The sequence below is a fragment of the Macaca nemestrina genome, chromosome 6 (assembly GCF_043159975.1).
Source record: "Macaca nemestrina isolate mMacNem1 chromosome 6, mMacNem.hap1, whole genome shotgun sequence".
Lineage (NCBI taxonomy): Eukaryota > Metazoa > Chordata > Mammalia > Primates > Cercopithecidae > Macaca > Macaca nemestrina.
In genome coordinates, this window is record NC_092130.1 from 21,016,114 (window position 1) to 21,033,547 (window position 17,434).

General features: G+C 37.9%; 1 protein-coding gene across 5 annotated transcripts in view; it reads right to left on the reverse strand.

Annotated features, from left to right (window-relative positions):
* LOC105482348 (uncharacterized) overlaps nucleotides 1–17,434 on the reverse strand; it is a 188,425-nt gene that overhangs the window by 158,142 nt on the left and 12,849 nt on the right. The window lies entirely within an intron of this gene.

A 17,434-nucleotide genomic window follows, 5' to 3' on the forward strand; every position in this document is an offset into this window, starting at 1 on the left:
GGAAAAAAGGCCTCTGGACACCCATCTAGAAGCCAGAACTTGATTTTCATCAGAAGACTTGAGTTTCATCTCTGCTCAGTTATTGTGGAAACTTACAAAAATTCTTTAACATGTTTCCCCATCTCTGTTGGTGATAATAATACCTCTCAATAAATATTAAGATGACACCTCTCAAGAAATATTAAAATGCAGTGAGGTCATGGATATTCAAAAACTGGATTTTTCCTTTTCCTTAAGTCAGTGTTTCCCAAGGTGTAGCCTACAAACTATTAATGGTACATAAGAAAACTGTAGATTAAAATAGACTTTTAAATTTTAATCCTTATAAACTTGACTTAAAGGATATTAGAAAAAAAAACATAACTAGCTTATCTACCTTGCTAAGATTAGGTTAAGTTTAAAACTGAGTCAAAATAAAATCTACATTAAAAAAAAATATTAGGTTAATAATTTCTAGCCGGGCACAGTGGCTCATGCCTGTAATCCCAGCACTTTGGGAAGCCAAGGCGGTCAGATCACTTGAGGTCAGGAGATTGGGACCAGCCTGGCCAACATAGTGAAACCACGTCTCTACCAAAAAAATATAAAAAATTAGCTGGGTGTGGTGGCGCCCACCTGTAATCCCAGCTACTTGGGAGGCTGAGGCAGAAGAATTACTTGAACCCAGGAGGTAGAGGTTGCAGGGAGCTGAAATCATGCCTCTGCACTCCAGCCTGGGTGACAGAGTGAGACTCTCTCTCAAAAAATAATAATAATGATAATAATGATAATAATAGTAAATTTAGTAAGTATATATGGCAGAAATAATAAAGACAATTGAAATTTGAGAAATAATGCTTCCACCTATAAGAACCAGGCCTGTGAACCTCATCCTTGGGTCTCCTGGAAGGAGGATCTTCAGGCATTTTGTATTTTATAATACAGTGTGCTCTTTGTAAGAACCCAGGGACACATTATTTCTGGACATAGTATTAGATGCAGTTGTACTTTTCCTAAACATTTGTCTTGTGGACATTGCAAAACTGTGTAATTGGTTGAGTTTCTCTATTTGCATTGACAACAAGAAAGCTTAAAGTCCAACTCAACTTGGGGCTAGTTGTCAAATACATATAGGACTGTGTCACATCCATTTATTTTTTTATTTTTTTTTATTTCAATAGTTTTGGGGGTAGAGGTAGTTTTTGATTACATGGATCCATTCTTTAGTGGGGATTTCTGAGATTTTGATGCACCATCACCTGAGAAGTATACACTATACCCAATATATGTAGTCTTTTATTCCTCACCTCCGTCCCACTCTTCCCTCTAAGTCCCCAAAGTATTCTTATGCCTTTGCATCCTCATAGCTTAGCTCCCACTTACAAGTGAGAACATACAATATTTGGTTATCCATTTGTGAATTATTTCACTTAAGATAATGGCTTCCAGCTCCATCTGAGTTGCTGCAAAGTCCATTATTTTGTTCTGTTTTATGGCTGAGTAGTGTTCCATGGTGTAGCATATTCATTATTTATTAGCCTTATTTCTAACTCCATTTAATGTCCCTATCTTATCATTTTTGGGGGTTTTTTTTCTACTTTATTTATTTTTGAAACAGAGTCTCACTCTGTCACCCAGGCTGGAGTGTAGTGGCGCAATCTTGACTCACTGCAACCTCCATCTTCCGGGCTAAAGCGATTCACCTGCCACAGTCACCCAAGTAGCTGAGACTACAGGCATGTGCCACCATGCCCGGCTTTTGTATTTTTAGTGGAGATGGGGTTTCACCATGTTGGCCAGGCTGGTCTCAAATGAACTCCTGGCCTCAAGTGATCCGCCCAGCTCGGTCTCCCAAAGCCCTGGGATTACAGGCATGAGTCACCACACCCAGCCTCTCTTCCACTTTTAACTTAAATCGTCTTCTTATATGTTTATATTCTTTTAAGCTATCTTAAATCTTATTTGAAATATGGCAAAATGTAAAGTTTTATATGTCCTAAGTTCATTTTCTTTTTTTGTTTATTAAGGATATATTTCTCTAAATTTGTCCCAAAATTCAAAGGGTTGTTCTTTCTTAATCTTTCTGCATCCCTAGGTTAGTACGGATTTGAGTGTGCTTTGATAAGAGTGGAACAATCAATCATTTGGTATCATTTTGAAATTAATCCTTATCAAACACCCATTCTTTTCAGAGTTACGTCACTATAGTATAAAAGAGATAGTTATTAACTTGTTTCAGACCTGGGCAACCCCATGGACCTAAAGTAAAAAGGGAAGTGGGTTCTGTGGTGGAATTGAACTTCCTCCTTTTTCCTCAAAAGCCAGGATTTTACTGACAAAAACAACAACAACAAAAAAACCCAACCTAAAATGACACCAAAATCTGGTGTCAGAACATTCAGAATACCCTAAGAGGTGGGAAGCTATTTTATTCATAGTTCATATACTGAGTCTCCTAAGCCAGTAGACTTTTCATGACCTAGCTCCTTGTACCTAGCAATGTTTTCTCCAGTGAGAAAAGATTTGACGTTTGCTTTGGATTAACTCCTACACTTTTTTAGTATCTTGGTTACATATTTTTTCTGAGCCTCATTTTCTCCCTGTAAAATAAAGATAATTTTTATTCTTCCTACTTCAATATAAAGTCACAATGAAATATTAGTCAGGACTCTCAGTTGCATGTGACAAAAATTCAACTCAAATTAACCAAGAGCATAGCTAGATGGCGGTGGCAGTGGAGTTATTAGAAGTTATTTAGCTGAAGATTGAACAGCCAAAACAGTACATAAAGATGGAGCTCAGAGACCAGAAATGGAAATGCCACCTTTCTTTTCTTGTGTCTCTCATTTCTATTTCAACCCCACAGGGCACCTCATTCTTTCTTAGAATAGACCAACCAGGAACGTGGCCACCCAGAGCTCTAGTACATCAAATCTTACAACACAAAAGCAAAACCCATAGAAACATTGAGATTCACTTTTTCTAGTCTCAAACTCAAATATCCTACCAATTGATAGAATTGACTAATCCTGGGTCAGGTACTTATCACTGAACTCACCATGTGGACATAAGTTTGAGTATTCTGATTAGCCTGGACTAAATCAAGTGCCTGTCTCTGAGCCAATCAACACTGTCTAGGAGAAAGAGCTCTAAAAAGATGGCAGCTCCCATTCAAGTCACATGATTACAGTGAAAAGCAGCAGCATTTTCGCAGAGAAACAGAAGATGGAAACAGGTGGACTCTTATGGGCAGAAAAAAAAGAGAGACGTATAGGTTTTTAAAATCAGGATGATTAGACACATATAGTACCTGGTTTCCAAGTGACTCAAGACTCATACCAAGTGCCAACTACTCCAAGAATCCTTTCCTGATAACTATTTTCAATTATAAAACCCTTCCCTCACTGGCCTACCCATTATAGTTACGCAAAATATAACTTCCACTCAGTTATATTTAAGTTCTCATTTGATTATATATTATATTAAATTGCTTTCTAACAAACTATTTTAAATTTGTCTTCTTCATTTGGTTATTCCCTGATGATAGAAATCAGCTATTTCTTGCTGGTCATAGTGATCGTGTTAATTTATTTTTGCTCCCAGGAAGGATAGTTGCATTTTACCTGGGTCTATCACAGGCAAAGTCTTAACCCAAAGGAGTGACTGTGACGCTGAGAATGTTAAACATATACAACAGAACATCTTTGGGATTCTACACTCAGGTCCAAATGTTGTGAGATCATTAATATAACCCTTCTACATTAATATATTCATTGTCATCATCTATTTTGGGCTGCTGATAGACCTAAGGCAATTATACATGCAGAATATATTATCTGGGAAGAGGTAGGTAGCGTTGTGTTGTGGTAAACACCACAAGCTCTGAAGTCAAACAGACCTGAATTTGGCCTGAGTTCTTCCACTTACTTGTGTGACTGGAGACAAATTACTCCACATCTCTGAACATCAGTTTCCTCACTATAAGGTGAATGTAGTAATAGTATCTCCCTCAGGAAGCTGTTTTGAACATCAAATGAGATAAGGTATTCAAGGCTTTTGCTGTGCTACTTGGTACACAATAATTGCTCAATAAATGGCAGCATTCTTTTAAAGGTTCTAATTCAAATATTAAGTCCCATTTCCCCAAAAACATACATATCCATCAAAACACATGATACAACTTGCAGTTAGAAAATGTGATAATTGTACCTAAACTCTATGTCAAAGGGGCTACAAAATAATAATAGTATCGTCAAGCATATTCCTATGTAAACTGTAAAATCTTTTGCCAAGATAGATTTGTACTGTGGTAGTCTTACAAAACTTTATTAAATTTATCAAAGTTGTTTAACTAAGACTCCCTAAAAAGTTCCCACATAGGCATGTGAAATAATAACAACTATCTCCTCCCAACCCCTGGAGAGTACTATGGAACCACAGAAGACTATTTGGATAAGAAATCAACCTTTCCTGATACGCTTCTGAGAATTTGAGGTTGTTTTGTGCTGCAGTGTAACATAGCCTAACCTGGTTAATAAAGAACTTTTAAATTTTTTCCCCAGGCACCCACTTAGAATGACCTTTCCAGCACTCCCCTCCCCGCAGTGCTCTAGATATTTGCTTAGTGCTTTCTCCACCAAAACCTACCCACCCATATCCCATGTCATCAGTGACAATGAGTTCATATATTAATTACTGCTCACATACTAATGGCAACAGAAGTGTAAAAATGTTATCCTTTCTAGGAACAAATGCTCATGTTTTAGCTAGAGCCAAACACAACAAAATGTCCAAAATGTTGACAACAAAACTTCTCCTGAGAATTTTTATCACCAAGGAAGTCCAAATAGAAAGAAATTTGGGACAAGCAGTACATTTTCTGACTATAATATCAAAAATGTCTATGATGGGTTTATATACTTCATAAAGTACTTTTACACCCAGTATCTCAGGGGCAATAATTATTATTCCACTATACCATTAAAGGAATCTAGGCTTAGAAAGTTTCATTTGGTTGCCCATGGTCACATGGCTAATAAGTGGCAGATTCAGAACTATTTAATACAGATCTTCTGATGCCAAGTACAGAATCCATCACTCAAGTATTTATAAATCATCTACCATGTACCACACATTTTGTGGGCTTTGGAGATACAGAAGTAAATAAAACAGAACAAAAAATCCTTATCCTCATGAAGTTTATATTCTAGAGAGAAAAGAAAACTTGGTAGCCAAACAATAAATAAACATGTAAATTAATTTTGTGTCAGTTGGGAAGTATCATTATGAAGAAAAATAGAATCAAAGTATGGGTGATAGTGCTAGAGAATGCCATTTTATACAGCGTAGTCATGGAAGGTCTTTCCAAAAAAGGTGCATTTCAGCTCAAACCTGAATGAAGGAAGAGTAAAACTCTTTTGGCTATTTAAAGTATAAACCTTCCAGATAGGGGCGGCAGCAAGGGCAAAGGCTGTGAGACAGGAGTGTGTTTGATGTTGTTGAGGAACAGTAAGGAGGCCAGTGTGGTTGGAGCAAGGTGAATAAGGGAACAAATTGTAGGAGTTGACAGCAATTAGGGAATAGGGGCAGATCATGGAGAAATGAGTGTGCCAAGGTAAAGATTTTGGGCGTTACCATGAATGGAATGAGAGCACTTTGGGCATGAGGAAGACTGGGTAGTCTGAGAGGAGCTAGCAGTGTGACAATCAATCAGTCAACAAATTGATTAACTAACTAATTATTTTGGGGAATCCAACTAAAGTCATGCTCATAGGGCAACTTGTAACCTTAAAATGAATATGTTAAGAAAGAAGAAAGGCTGGGGAAGAAACAATGATCTATGCTTTCATCTCAAGAAGTCAGGCATAGACTAATAAATTAAACATATGGTAGATTACATGTATTGATTTGTAAATACCAAATATAACAAATTTATGATATTGGGTATCATCCATGTGCCAGTTCTGTTCAAATTGATCTACTGATACAATGTAATCCTAATAAAATGTCAATAGGATTTGTATGAAAATTGACAGGCTGACTCTAAAATTGATATGGAAATGTGAAGGACCAACGATAATCAAGACATTCTGAAAGAGAAAAAATAAGACAGAATGACTGCTTCTACTCATTAGAAGATTTATTTTAGTCCAGGTGCGGTGGCTCACCCCTGTAACCCCAGCACTTTGGGAGGCTGAGGCAGGCAGATCATCCGAGGTCAGGAGTTCAAGGCCAGTCTGGCCAACATAGTGAAACCCCCATCTCTATTAAAAACACAAAAATTAGCCCAGTGTGGTGGCACATGCCTGTAAGCCCAGCTAATCTGGAGGCTGAGGGAGAAGAATTGCTTGAACTCAGGAGGAGGAGTTTGCAGTGAGCCGAGATCGCACCACTGCACTCCAGCCTGGGTGACAAAGTGAGACTCCATCTCAAAAAAAAAAAAAAAAAAGATTTATTTTAAGATTTTAACATAACATAGTATTGGCATAAGAGTAGACCAGTAGATCAATGGAGAAGAAGAGATAACTCATGAATGTATAGATACTTGTCTAATGATGAGTCACTGCAAACTAGTGGACAAAAAAACAATCTTTTCAATAAGTAGTACTCAGTTAACTGCATATCCACATAAGAAAAATTAAACTTGACCTTTACTTCACATTACACATAAAAATCAAGTCTATGTGAATTATATATCTAAATCTGAAAGACAAACCAATAATGCTTTAGAAAGGAAGCATTATCCTATGGTAATAGGAGAATATCTTCATAACTTTGCAGTGTGGAAATAGTTTTTATTTTTTATTATTTTGTATATTTTGAGACAGGATCTTGCTCTGTTGGCCAGGCTGGAGTGCAGTAGTGCCATCATGGTTCACTGTAGCTTCAACCTCTTGGGCTCAAGAAGATGCCCCCACCTCAGTCTCCCAGGTAGCTAGGACTACAGGCACGAGCCACCACGCCTGGTTAATTTTTAAATTTTTTATAGAGATGGGGTCTCCCTATGTTGTCCAGGCTGGTCTCGAGCTCCTGGGCTCAAGTAATCCTCCTGCCTCAGCCTCCAAATGTGCTGGGATGTGAGCCAGCCCAGGAAACAGTTTTTAAATAAAACAATACTAACCTGAAACAAAAGGATTAATAAATTAGCCTAAATCAAATGTAAGAACTTCTGGTCATCAAAACCTACCACGAAGAGAGTGAAACAGCAAGTCCCTGAGTGGGAGAAAATATTTGCCACACATGTAACTGATAAAGAGCTCATGCCAAAACTAAGGGCTTCTACAAATCAATAAGGTAAGACAGCCAATGGACAAATGGATTAGAAACTTAGCATAACTGATAGACTGACAACATGCCTGGCCTCAAAAATAATCAGGGATATACAAATTTAAATGAGAATGAAATAACATTACAACCTCATCAGAATTACTGAAATGTAAAAACTACTCATTCTTTTAATTTATTTTTGGCAAAGGTGTAAAGCAAAGGAAACCCTCATGTGCTTACTTGTAGGAACATGTGTTTATACCCACTTTGGAAACCAGTTTAGTATGTCTACCAAAGTTGAACATACAAATTACCCTATGAGCTGGTTGTTTCATTCCTAGAGAGGTATATCAAAAAGAAATGCATAGCCTGTAACTCCAGCATTTTGGGAGGCCAAGGCAGGAGAATCATTTGAGCCCAGGAGTTCAAGACAAGCCTGGGCAATAGAGTGATACCTCTGTCTCTATAAAAAATTTAAAAATTAACCGAGTGTGGTTGCACATACCTGTAGTCCCAGCTACTCAGAAAGCTGAGGTGGGAAGGCTACTTGAACTCAGGAGTTTGAGGCTGCACTGAGTCATGATCGTATCACTGCATTCCAGCCTGGGCAACAGAGTGAGATCCTGTCTCAAAAAACAAAAAAGAAAAAAAGAAAGAAAAAGAAAATGAAACGTGTATGTATATTTGCCAAAAGAAATGTACAAAGATGATATGTCAGTATAATTTGTTATAACCAAAAACTCAAAATAAACCCAATGTTCATCAGCAGGAGAATATATAAATAAATTATGATATATAATCCTACATTAACTTAACTGTTTGAATATGGAAGTGACTTGGAGCCACATAAATAAATCTTGCTGACCTCAATAAAATATATCCTCAACTCCCCTACGCTCAGAGTCTAAGGCTTAAACAAATGTCAAAAAACATCAATAGCTATTTCATTACCACTCAACAAAAGGCAAAATGTGAAGGCAGGAAAGTCAGAGTAGAAAGCACCACCACCTTAAGGGACTATGGTCAAAATATTCTCCTTATGCAAAATTTACAAAAACACATAAAAATGATGACAAATGACCATATGAACACTTGACTGGGCACTCCACCCCACCTTAGGGCTTTGGAAGAGGTCTGTGTAAATAAGGGCCCCTATAGCTTAGGCTGTATTGTCTTAATGGTAAATCCAACTCTGGTTACAAGTGAGATGATCACTTTCAGAGGAAGAGAAGGATACAGATTGGGCCGTGGCACAGATGGGACATCTGGAGTACTTGGCAACGTTCCATTTCTTGAACTGAGTAGTGAATGCATACGTGTTTGTTTTGTGATAATTTATTGAGCTGTACATTTATACTTTGTGCATTTTTCTATATGTGTGCTACATTTAAAATTTTTTAAAGCTTAAAAGGTAACTATAAAAGGTGATAGATATGTTAATTTATTTGACTGTAGTAATCATTTCACTATGTAAAAGGATATTAAAATATTATGTTGTATGCCTAAAGTATATACAAATAAAAAATTGTTCAATAATTTAAAAAGTAAAATGTTTAAAATTACTTTCCCAAAATAAAGTAATTAAACTTCCTAAAGTGGCTAATTAGCAAGGCTTGCTATTTTACACATTTAACATATTGGAGAGACAGTTTGCAAGCATTATTTCTTTGGAATCAGATAAACCAGGTTCACCTCCCAACTTTCATCACTGAATAACTCTATAAAGTTGCACCGTTCAATATGGTAACCACCAGCCATTGTGGCTATTAGGCACTCGAAATGTAATTATTTCAATTTAAGGGGTGCTAAACACCATGCTCCTAAATAACCAATCGGTCAAAGAAACAATCAAAAGAGAAATTAGAAGTACTTTGAGAAAGAAGATAATAAAGATATGACATACCAAAACCTAAGTAATGTAGCTGGATCACTGCTCAGAGGACAATTTAGAACTGTAAATGCATATATTTAAAAAAGAAGAAAGACCTCTAAGCAATAACCTAACCTTAAAACACTGGAAGAAGAAAAGCAAATGAAACTGAAAGCAAGCATAAGGATGGACATTATAAAGATTAGAATGGAAAATGATAAAATAGAGGATAAAGAAACCATTACAAAAATTGATGAAATCAAAAACTGGTTCTTTTGATCAATTTTGATCAACAAAATTGACAAACCTTTAATTAGACTGCTGAGAAGAAAAGAGAGAAAACTCAAATTACTAGAACTGGAAATAAAAGACGGAACATTACTACCAACCTTATAGAAATAAAAAGGATTACAAAGGATTCAAAATAATTATAATATTCTTATGAACAATTACATGTCAATAAATTAAATAACTTCAACCATCTTAGACCAACAATCTCAGTAGACCTCTAACAAGTAAAGAAATTGAATTTGTGATCAAAAAATTACCCACAAAGAAAAGCTTAAGACCAAATGGCTTCACTGCTGAATTGTACCAAACGTTTAAAGAAGAACTAATGTCAATTTTTCACAAGCTCTTCCAAGAAAATAAAAGAGGAGGAAACACTTCTTAACTTATTCTATGAAATTAGTATTACCCTGATACCAAAACCAGACAAACACATCTCAAAAAAAAAAACTACTGACCAAAATCTCTTAAGAACATGGAGGCACAAATTCTGAACAAAGTACTAGCAAACTAAATCCAGCAACATACAAAAAGACTGCATTTCATAACCAAGTGAGACTCATCCCTGGAATGAAAGATTGGTTGGTTTAACATCGAGAAATCGATCAATATAATACACCATATCAATAGAATAAAAAACAAAAGACACATAATCTTCTCAATAGATGCTTTAAAAAGATTTTACAAAACCCAAAACTCTCCTATAATATTAAAAAGAATAAGAACTCAAAAAACCTAGGAATGGAAGGGAATTTCCTCAACCTAATAAAGAGAATCTGTGAAAAAACTCACAGCTAACATCATACTTAGTGATGAAAAACTGGATGTTTTCCCCTAAGATCAGAAACAAGACAAGAATATCTATTCTCACCACTTCTATTTAACATTATACTGAAAGTATTGGCCAGTGCAATTAGACAGCAAAAAAAAAAAAAAAAAAAAAAGGAATTTAAAGGTATTCAGATCGGGGAAAAGAGAATTAAAATTATCTCTATTCAAACATGACATAATCTTGAATATAAAACATTCTAAGACCAGCAAGAAATTATTTGAGTCAACAAGTATAATTTATCAGGGTTTCCAGAGAAACAGAACCAAGAGAATGTATATATATTATACACACACACACACACACACACATACACACACACACACACACACAGAAAAAGAGATTTATTATAAGAAATTCGCTCATGTGATTATGGAAGCTGACTAGTCCTAAAATCTGAAGCCTACAAGCTGGGGACCAAGGGGAGATAATGGCTTAGTTCTAGTCCTAGTCCAAATGTCTGAGAACCAGGAAAGTTAATTTTTTTTTTTTTGACTTACAAAAGAATTCTGTGGCTTTACATATATACATACATACATACATATATATATATATATACACTCTTTAATTTCTAAGGTACATGTGCACAATGTGCAGGTTTGTTACATATGTATACATGTGCCATGTTGGTGTGCTGCACCCATTAACTCATCATTTACAGTAGGTATACTTCCTAATGCTATCCCTCCCCTCCTCCTCACCCCATGACAGGCCCTGGTGTGTGATGTTCCCCATCCTGTGTCCAAGTGTTCTCATTGTTCAATTCCCATCTATGAGTGAGAACATGTGGTGTTTGGTTTTCTGTCCTTGTGGCAGTTTGCTCAGAATGATGGTTTCCAGCTTCATCCACGTCCCTACAAAGGACATGAACTCATCCTTTTTTATGGTTGCATAGTATTCCATGGCGTATATGTGCCACATTTTCTTAATCCAGTTTATCATTGATGGACATTTGGGTTGGTTCCACGTCTTTGCTATTGTGAATAGTGCCGCAGTAAACATATGTGTGCATGTGTCTTTATAGCGGCATGATTTATAATCCTCTGGGTACATACCCAGTAATGGGATGGCTGGGACAAATGGTATTTCTAGTTCTAGATCCTTGAGGAATTCCTTGAGGAATTGCTGTCTTCCACAATGGCTGAACTAGTTTACAGTCCCACCAACAGTGTAAAAGTGTTCCTATTTCTCCACATCTTCTCCAGCACCTATTGTTTCCTGACTTTTTAATGATCGCCATTCTAACTGGTGTGAGATGGTATCTCATTGTGGTTTTGATTTGCATTCAGGAAAGCTAATGTTGTAGTTCTAGTTTGAAAGCCAGCAGAAGAGCTAATGTTTCAATTCAAATCCAAAGGCAAGAAAAAACAGATGTTACAGCTCAAAGGTAGTCAGACAGAAGAAATTCCTTTTTATTTGTGGGGAGAGTCAGCCTTTTTTTCTCTTCAGACTTTTAACTGATTAAATGAGGCTCAGCTACATTACGAAGGGAAATCCACTTTACTCATTCTATCAATATAAATGTCAAACTAATCCAAAACATCCTCCCAGAAGCACATAGAATAACGTTTGACCAAATATGTGGGCACCTCATATCCCAGTGAAGCTGACACAAAAAATTGACCATCCCAGCAAGTTTGCATGAAACAAGATCAATATACAAAAAGTAATAGTATTTTTATACAATTGCAATGATCAATATGAAAATTAATAGGAAAATTCATTTGCAATAGCATCAAAAAGTATTAAATACTTAGGAATAAACTGAACAAAAGAAATGCAAAAGTTATATGCTGAGAACTGCAAAACATTGTTGAGAAAATAAAAAAGGTCTAAATAAATGGAGAAAACCCTATAATCATGGATTTTCCAATCCTTAACATTGTTATACTCCCCAAACTGATGTGTAAATTCAACACATTCCCTATCAGAATCCTAACTGACTTCTTTGTACAAATCAACAAGTTGATTTAGAAACTTATACGGAATTAAAAGAGACCTGAAATAGCCATAATCATCCTTAAAAAGAAGAATAAAGTATGAGGACTTAAACTTCTCTACTTCAAAACTTACTAAAAAACAACAATAATCAAGATGGTGTGGTACTGGCATAAGGAGAGGCATACAGATCAATGGAACAGAACATTGAGAGCACAGAAATAAACCCATATGTCTACGGTCAACTGATTTTGGCAAGGGTGCCAAGACCCTTCAGTGGGGGAAAAATGGTCTTTCCAACAAATGGTGCTGGGATAACTGAATAGTCACATGGAAAAGAATAGGGACATTTATAGAGATTTAAATTAGATTAGGGGTAGTTTATGGCTGAGGACGGGGCCAGGGTAGTAGGTGAGTGCTAGTCAAAAGATATGAGATTTCAACTCAAAGGGATGAAAAGTTGCTAAAATTACAGTGGCTCACACCTATAATCCCAACATTTTGGGAGGCTGAGGTGGAGGATCACTTGAGCCCAGGAATTTAAGACCAGCCTGGGAAACAGAGTGAGACCCTATCTCTACAAAAAAATTAAAAATTAGCCGAGTGTGGTGGTAGATGCCTGTAGTCCCATCTACTCAGGAGGCTGAGGCAGGAAGATTGCTTGAGCCAGGAGGTCCAGGCTTCGGTGATTTATGATTGTAACGCTGCACTCCAGCCTGGACAACAGAGCAAGACCCTGTCTCAAATAAATAATAATATTTATATATCAAATAAATAAATAATAAATATACATTTGCATAAAATTTACACAATTGTGTATACACAATTATACATAATTGCGTATATTAACATATGTATAACCATATGTGTGTAACCATGTGTGAATATACTAAATTTTATACAATTTTAATTTAAAATTGTGACACATATATGAATATATTAAAAGCCATTGAATTGTATACTTTAAGTGGGCAAACTGTATAGTATGTGAATTATATCTCAATAAGGCTATTTGTTTAAAAAAAGAAGAAGAAACTCTAAATTTTAAAGACAGTACGAAAAACACGCAAGGCATCTCATTAATTTTTACATTGATTACATATTTTCTATATATTGGTTTACATAAAATATATCATTAAAATGAATGTCATGTTTCTCTTTATTTTTTTAATATGGCTACTAAAAAAATTCAAAATTACATACATGGCTCACTTTATATTTCTATTGGACAGTGCTGCTCTAGCGATTTTACACAAATGACTTAAACACTCTGAATCTCAACTTCCTTATATAAGGCTGTAATAATAGTACTGGCTTCATACAGTTATGGTGAGGATTAAATGGTTTTTAAAGAACTTAGCATTCGGATGTTAGCTTTTATTCTAAGTGTTAGTTCTTATTATCAGGGAAGCCCTTGGGTACCACTGAGTACAGCAGTCATATAAAAAATTCCCTTGGATTTATTTTGCTATTATAAAATTATCTTTAGAAATGAATCTTAGAAACCATCATATCCAGGAATCACCAACCGTCACCTTGCCAAACTGTTGTTTCATAACCCCACGGTTTTCAAAACTTGAATCTAAGTATCTTTATTGTGGGACTGTGCTCTCTACTTTGCTGTAGGCCTGACCACTCCCTATTCCCTTAGCAGAGCCTCACACCTGAGTTACCTCCTTGGTATTGGAGGTATTTGCATTTATATCTGATCCTACACTAGTCCAAGCCCCTCATCTTCCTGATGAAGAAACGGGGGCACATGGGAGGGACATATCTAATTCGGCCTGCAGGGGACCAGGCCAGTCCTCACACCTGCAATGCTTTGTCCAGAAGACCCTGAGGGGACTGCAATACAGGCTGTTCAGCTTGTATACTAACACGCTATCTTTGGGAGTCTCGGTGGGACTTTCAAAGTTCTTTAGTTTATTGCCACTGGAGAAATAAATCATTACTGGCACTCATGATACCTTTAATGGAGACCAGCGGCTCTTTCTGATGCGGAGGGAGAGAAGATGGTACTTGAACTCAGAAATTCCAAATAGCCTGGTTTAACATACCCGAAAAATCCAGTTCTGTGTAAATCTGCCAATTACCCATCTCTTCAGCACTGATCTTCTTCTCCCTTTTATTTCCTTCCTCATATTTGTTTATCAAATAACACTTACCAAAACTCAATCATTTGATTCCCAGGGTAAGCCCAGAGAGAAATGCGACCTGGGATCATTATTCCCATTTCATTGTTGGGGAATCTGGGCCTAAAGAAGACAGGAATGGGACTGCTAAGCAAGAACCAGAAGAGAGTTTGGCAAAGTTCACTGAATGCATATTTTGTTTTTGCCATATCCAAATACGACCTGCATTATTTAGTTATTACCTTTCTTTTTCTTCTTCTTCTTTGTTTTTTTTGCTCTGTCACACCAATGCAGTGGTATGATCATAGCTCACGGCAGCCTCGAACACCCTGTCTCAAGTGATTTTCCCATTCCTCCCACCTCAGCCTCCTCAGCAGCTGGGACTACAGGTATGTACCACTATGCCTGGCTTTTATTTTTAAGAGACAGAGTCTCACTATGTTGCCCAGACTGGTCTCATACTCCTGGCTTCAAGTGATCCTCCTGCCTTTAGTTTTTATTTTCCTTTAACAGGCACTTACTGTTTTTATGTAAGTCAACTGATGTTGAAAGGAAATTTGACTTCAATGCCTTCAGTAGAAAACTAGTATCACGTGCCATTAATAGAAGGTTAATAAATATAATACAAAACAATTCTAATTAGAAACTGTTGTCTGGAGAGCTTCCAAAAATCCTAATGCCCAAGCCAGACCTTAGAGCTATTAAACTGGAATTCCTCTGGGGAGGAAGCAATCAGGCATAAGTAATTTGTTAAAGCTCTCCCCAGGAAATAGCATCATGCAGCCAAGGATGAGACCCTCTAGAATAGACGCTATTGACTGCTAATGCCTCTGAGGCTGAAGAATGCTTGCCCTCCTTAAGAAGAGAGATCAACAAGTGATAGAGAGGTATTAAAGAGGCACTAGCCTGAAACTGAAACTTTCTCCTTAGCATCAGAAGAACTCAAAAGTAGCTTTGAAATGGGAAAAGTTCTCATTGGTGATTTGTAACTGTTGAAGGGGTTGCTCCTTTGCAGTCCAAAACCAGTTCACATGACACTTGTCCTTTGGAAAACACTGGATCAGAAGACCCCAAGTGGTGTGGTTTCTATTCCTGTGCCGTTTCAGCTCCAGCAGCTAGCTTCCCAGCCAAAGACTCCCACAAGGTCACTGGAGAACCCCTACTCACCTCTGTGTTCTCCAGCAGGGATTCCAAAATGCCTGCATTTACATCACACTGTCAGACACATATTTCTATTTCAAAATGAATCTTCTCAGTGGTTCACATTAAAAAACCTTAAGACAAAACCGCATCTCTGTCTCCTTTCATTTCCTCTAAAGAAGCCCCTTGTTTTCATCTAGGAATGTCTGGCCCTAGTGAAGGCTTTAAGTCAGCCCTGCCCTTTTGGATCTTAAAAAGAGGTATCGCTAGGGAAGAGGGAGAAACAGGAGACTTGGTGCAGATCCCCACATGACTCTGAGAGGGTCTTCTGCTGTGAAGTTTCTCTTTCATCCCTCACCTCTGAACACACACAAGACTCTTCTGATGGAAGGATGCATGAGAACGAAAGCTGGACTTTTGGGTGGGGATTCCAGATCTCCATAACATCATTTTCTTATCTGGCTTGGGGCATCACTGCAAGAACTGGGTACCTGCCTGTGTGGACTTGGGTTTAGCTGCCCCAGAAGGACTAAGTGGCCTCAAGAGCAAGCAGTTTGGCTCACTAGGCAGGTTGTTGAGCAAACCTCTGATCTGCTCACTTCCCACATTTACAACCTAGAATGCTGACAGTGCCTACCACCAGACGAGCAGGCTGCTCTACTGTCTTGTCAGCAGAATCCTTCTCTCTTGTTTCCCTTAGAGCCTAAGGTCCTGCTTTGAGGTCTCCTCCCTATTCTCCATCTCAAAGTTACACAGTCCCACCTCCTAGCCTTAGCTCTTTTTGTTCCCATAGTCCAGAATGTTCTTCTGCCCCATCCCTGTCTGTCCAAAGCCTACCCACCCTCAAAGTTGATTGTAAATGTCACCTCCTCCATAAAGCTTAAGATGATTCCCCTGGTCAAATGATAACAGTAATGGAATTAACAAAAAATAACAGTAATAATAAAAGCCTAGCATTTACTGAGTGCTGCTGTGGGCAGGCAATGGGCTAAGATCTCATATGCATAATCTCAACCAAATCGTATACTAGACATATCACATTATCCCTGCCCTGCCATTTTTGATACCAGCTTACCTGTTCTCTCTGTGCCTCATTTTCCTCAGATGTCAATGGGGATTATAATACATCTTCCTTGTAAGATTGTTTTAGGTATAAAATAAGCTAGTGTATATAAAACATCAGCATAGTACCTGACACCATGGTTTTGGCTTAGTGAGTATTATTACTTCTTGTAACAACTTAAAGGTCTGTGTTTGTACTGATAAGGACAGGAGGAATGGAAATACTGGGTAAAAGAGGGCAAGGTCCCTGGCAAGGACTCCACCCTCAAGCCTGGACCCGCAGCCCTAGATGAGAACTTCACATCCCTGTTTTCCCGCTTGAATGTTGCCTTTTGTAAAACCACCCTGGCCCACCACACCCCCCTCCCCACCCTGTACCCATAAAAACTCCAAGTTCCACCGGCAGAGGAGCAGAGCAGTGCAGCAGAGAAGGAGAGAAGGGAAGAACTGTCTGAACATCAAGAGGAGAAGAGGCAGCTGGACATTGGAGACTATGGTTGGAGAGGAGTTTGGCCAGGAATGGCTGAATTCCTGAGGAAGAGTATCTTCCCACTCCACCCCCTTTCCAGCTCCCCATCCCACTGAGAGCCACCCTCACCACTCAATAAAGTCTCTGCATTCACCATCCTTCAAGTCCGTGTGACCTGATTCTTCCTGGACATAGGACAAGAACTCGGGTACCAAGAGGGCAGGGTGTAAAAGGCTTTCACCCCAACCCTCCACTGAGCTGGTAAACACTTAGCTGTCAGTGGACAGCAAATGCTAAAAGAGCATTGTTTGTAACACATGCCCTCTTGGGCTCTAGAGGTCACGGACATCCCCTAGACACTGCCACGGGCTGATACAGGTTTTGTTCCTAATGGTGTCCAAAGGCAATCACCCCGGCTCCTGCTCCTGCTCTCCTGTGTGCTCCCCCTCCTGCAAGGGGTT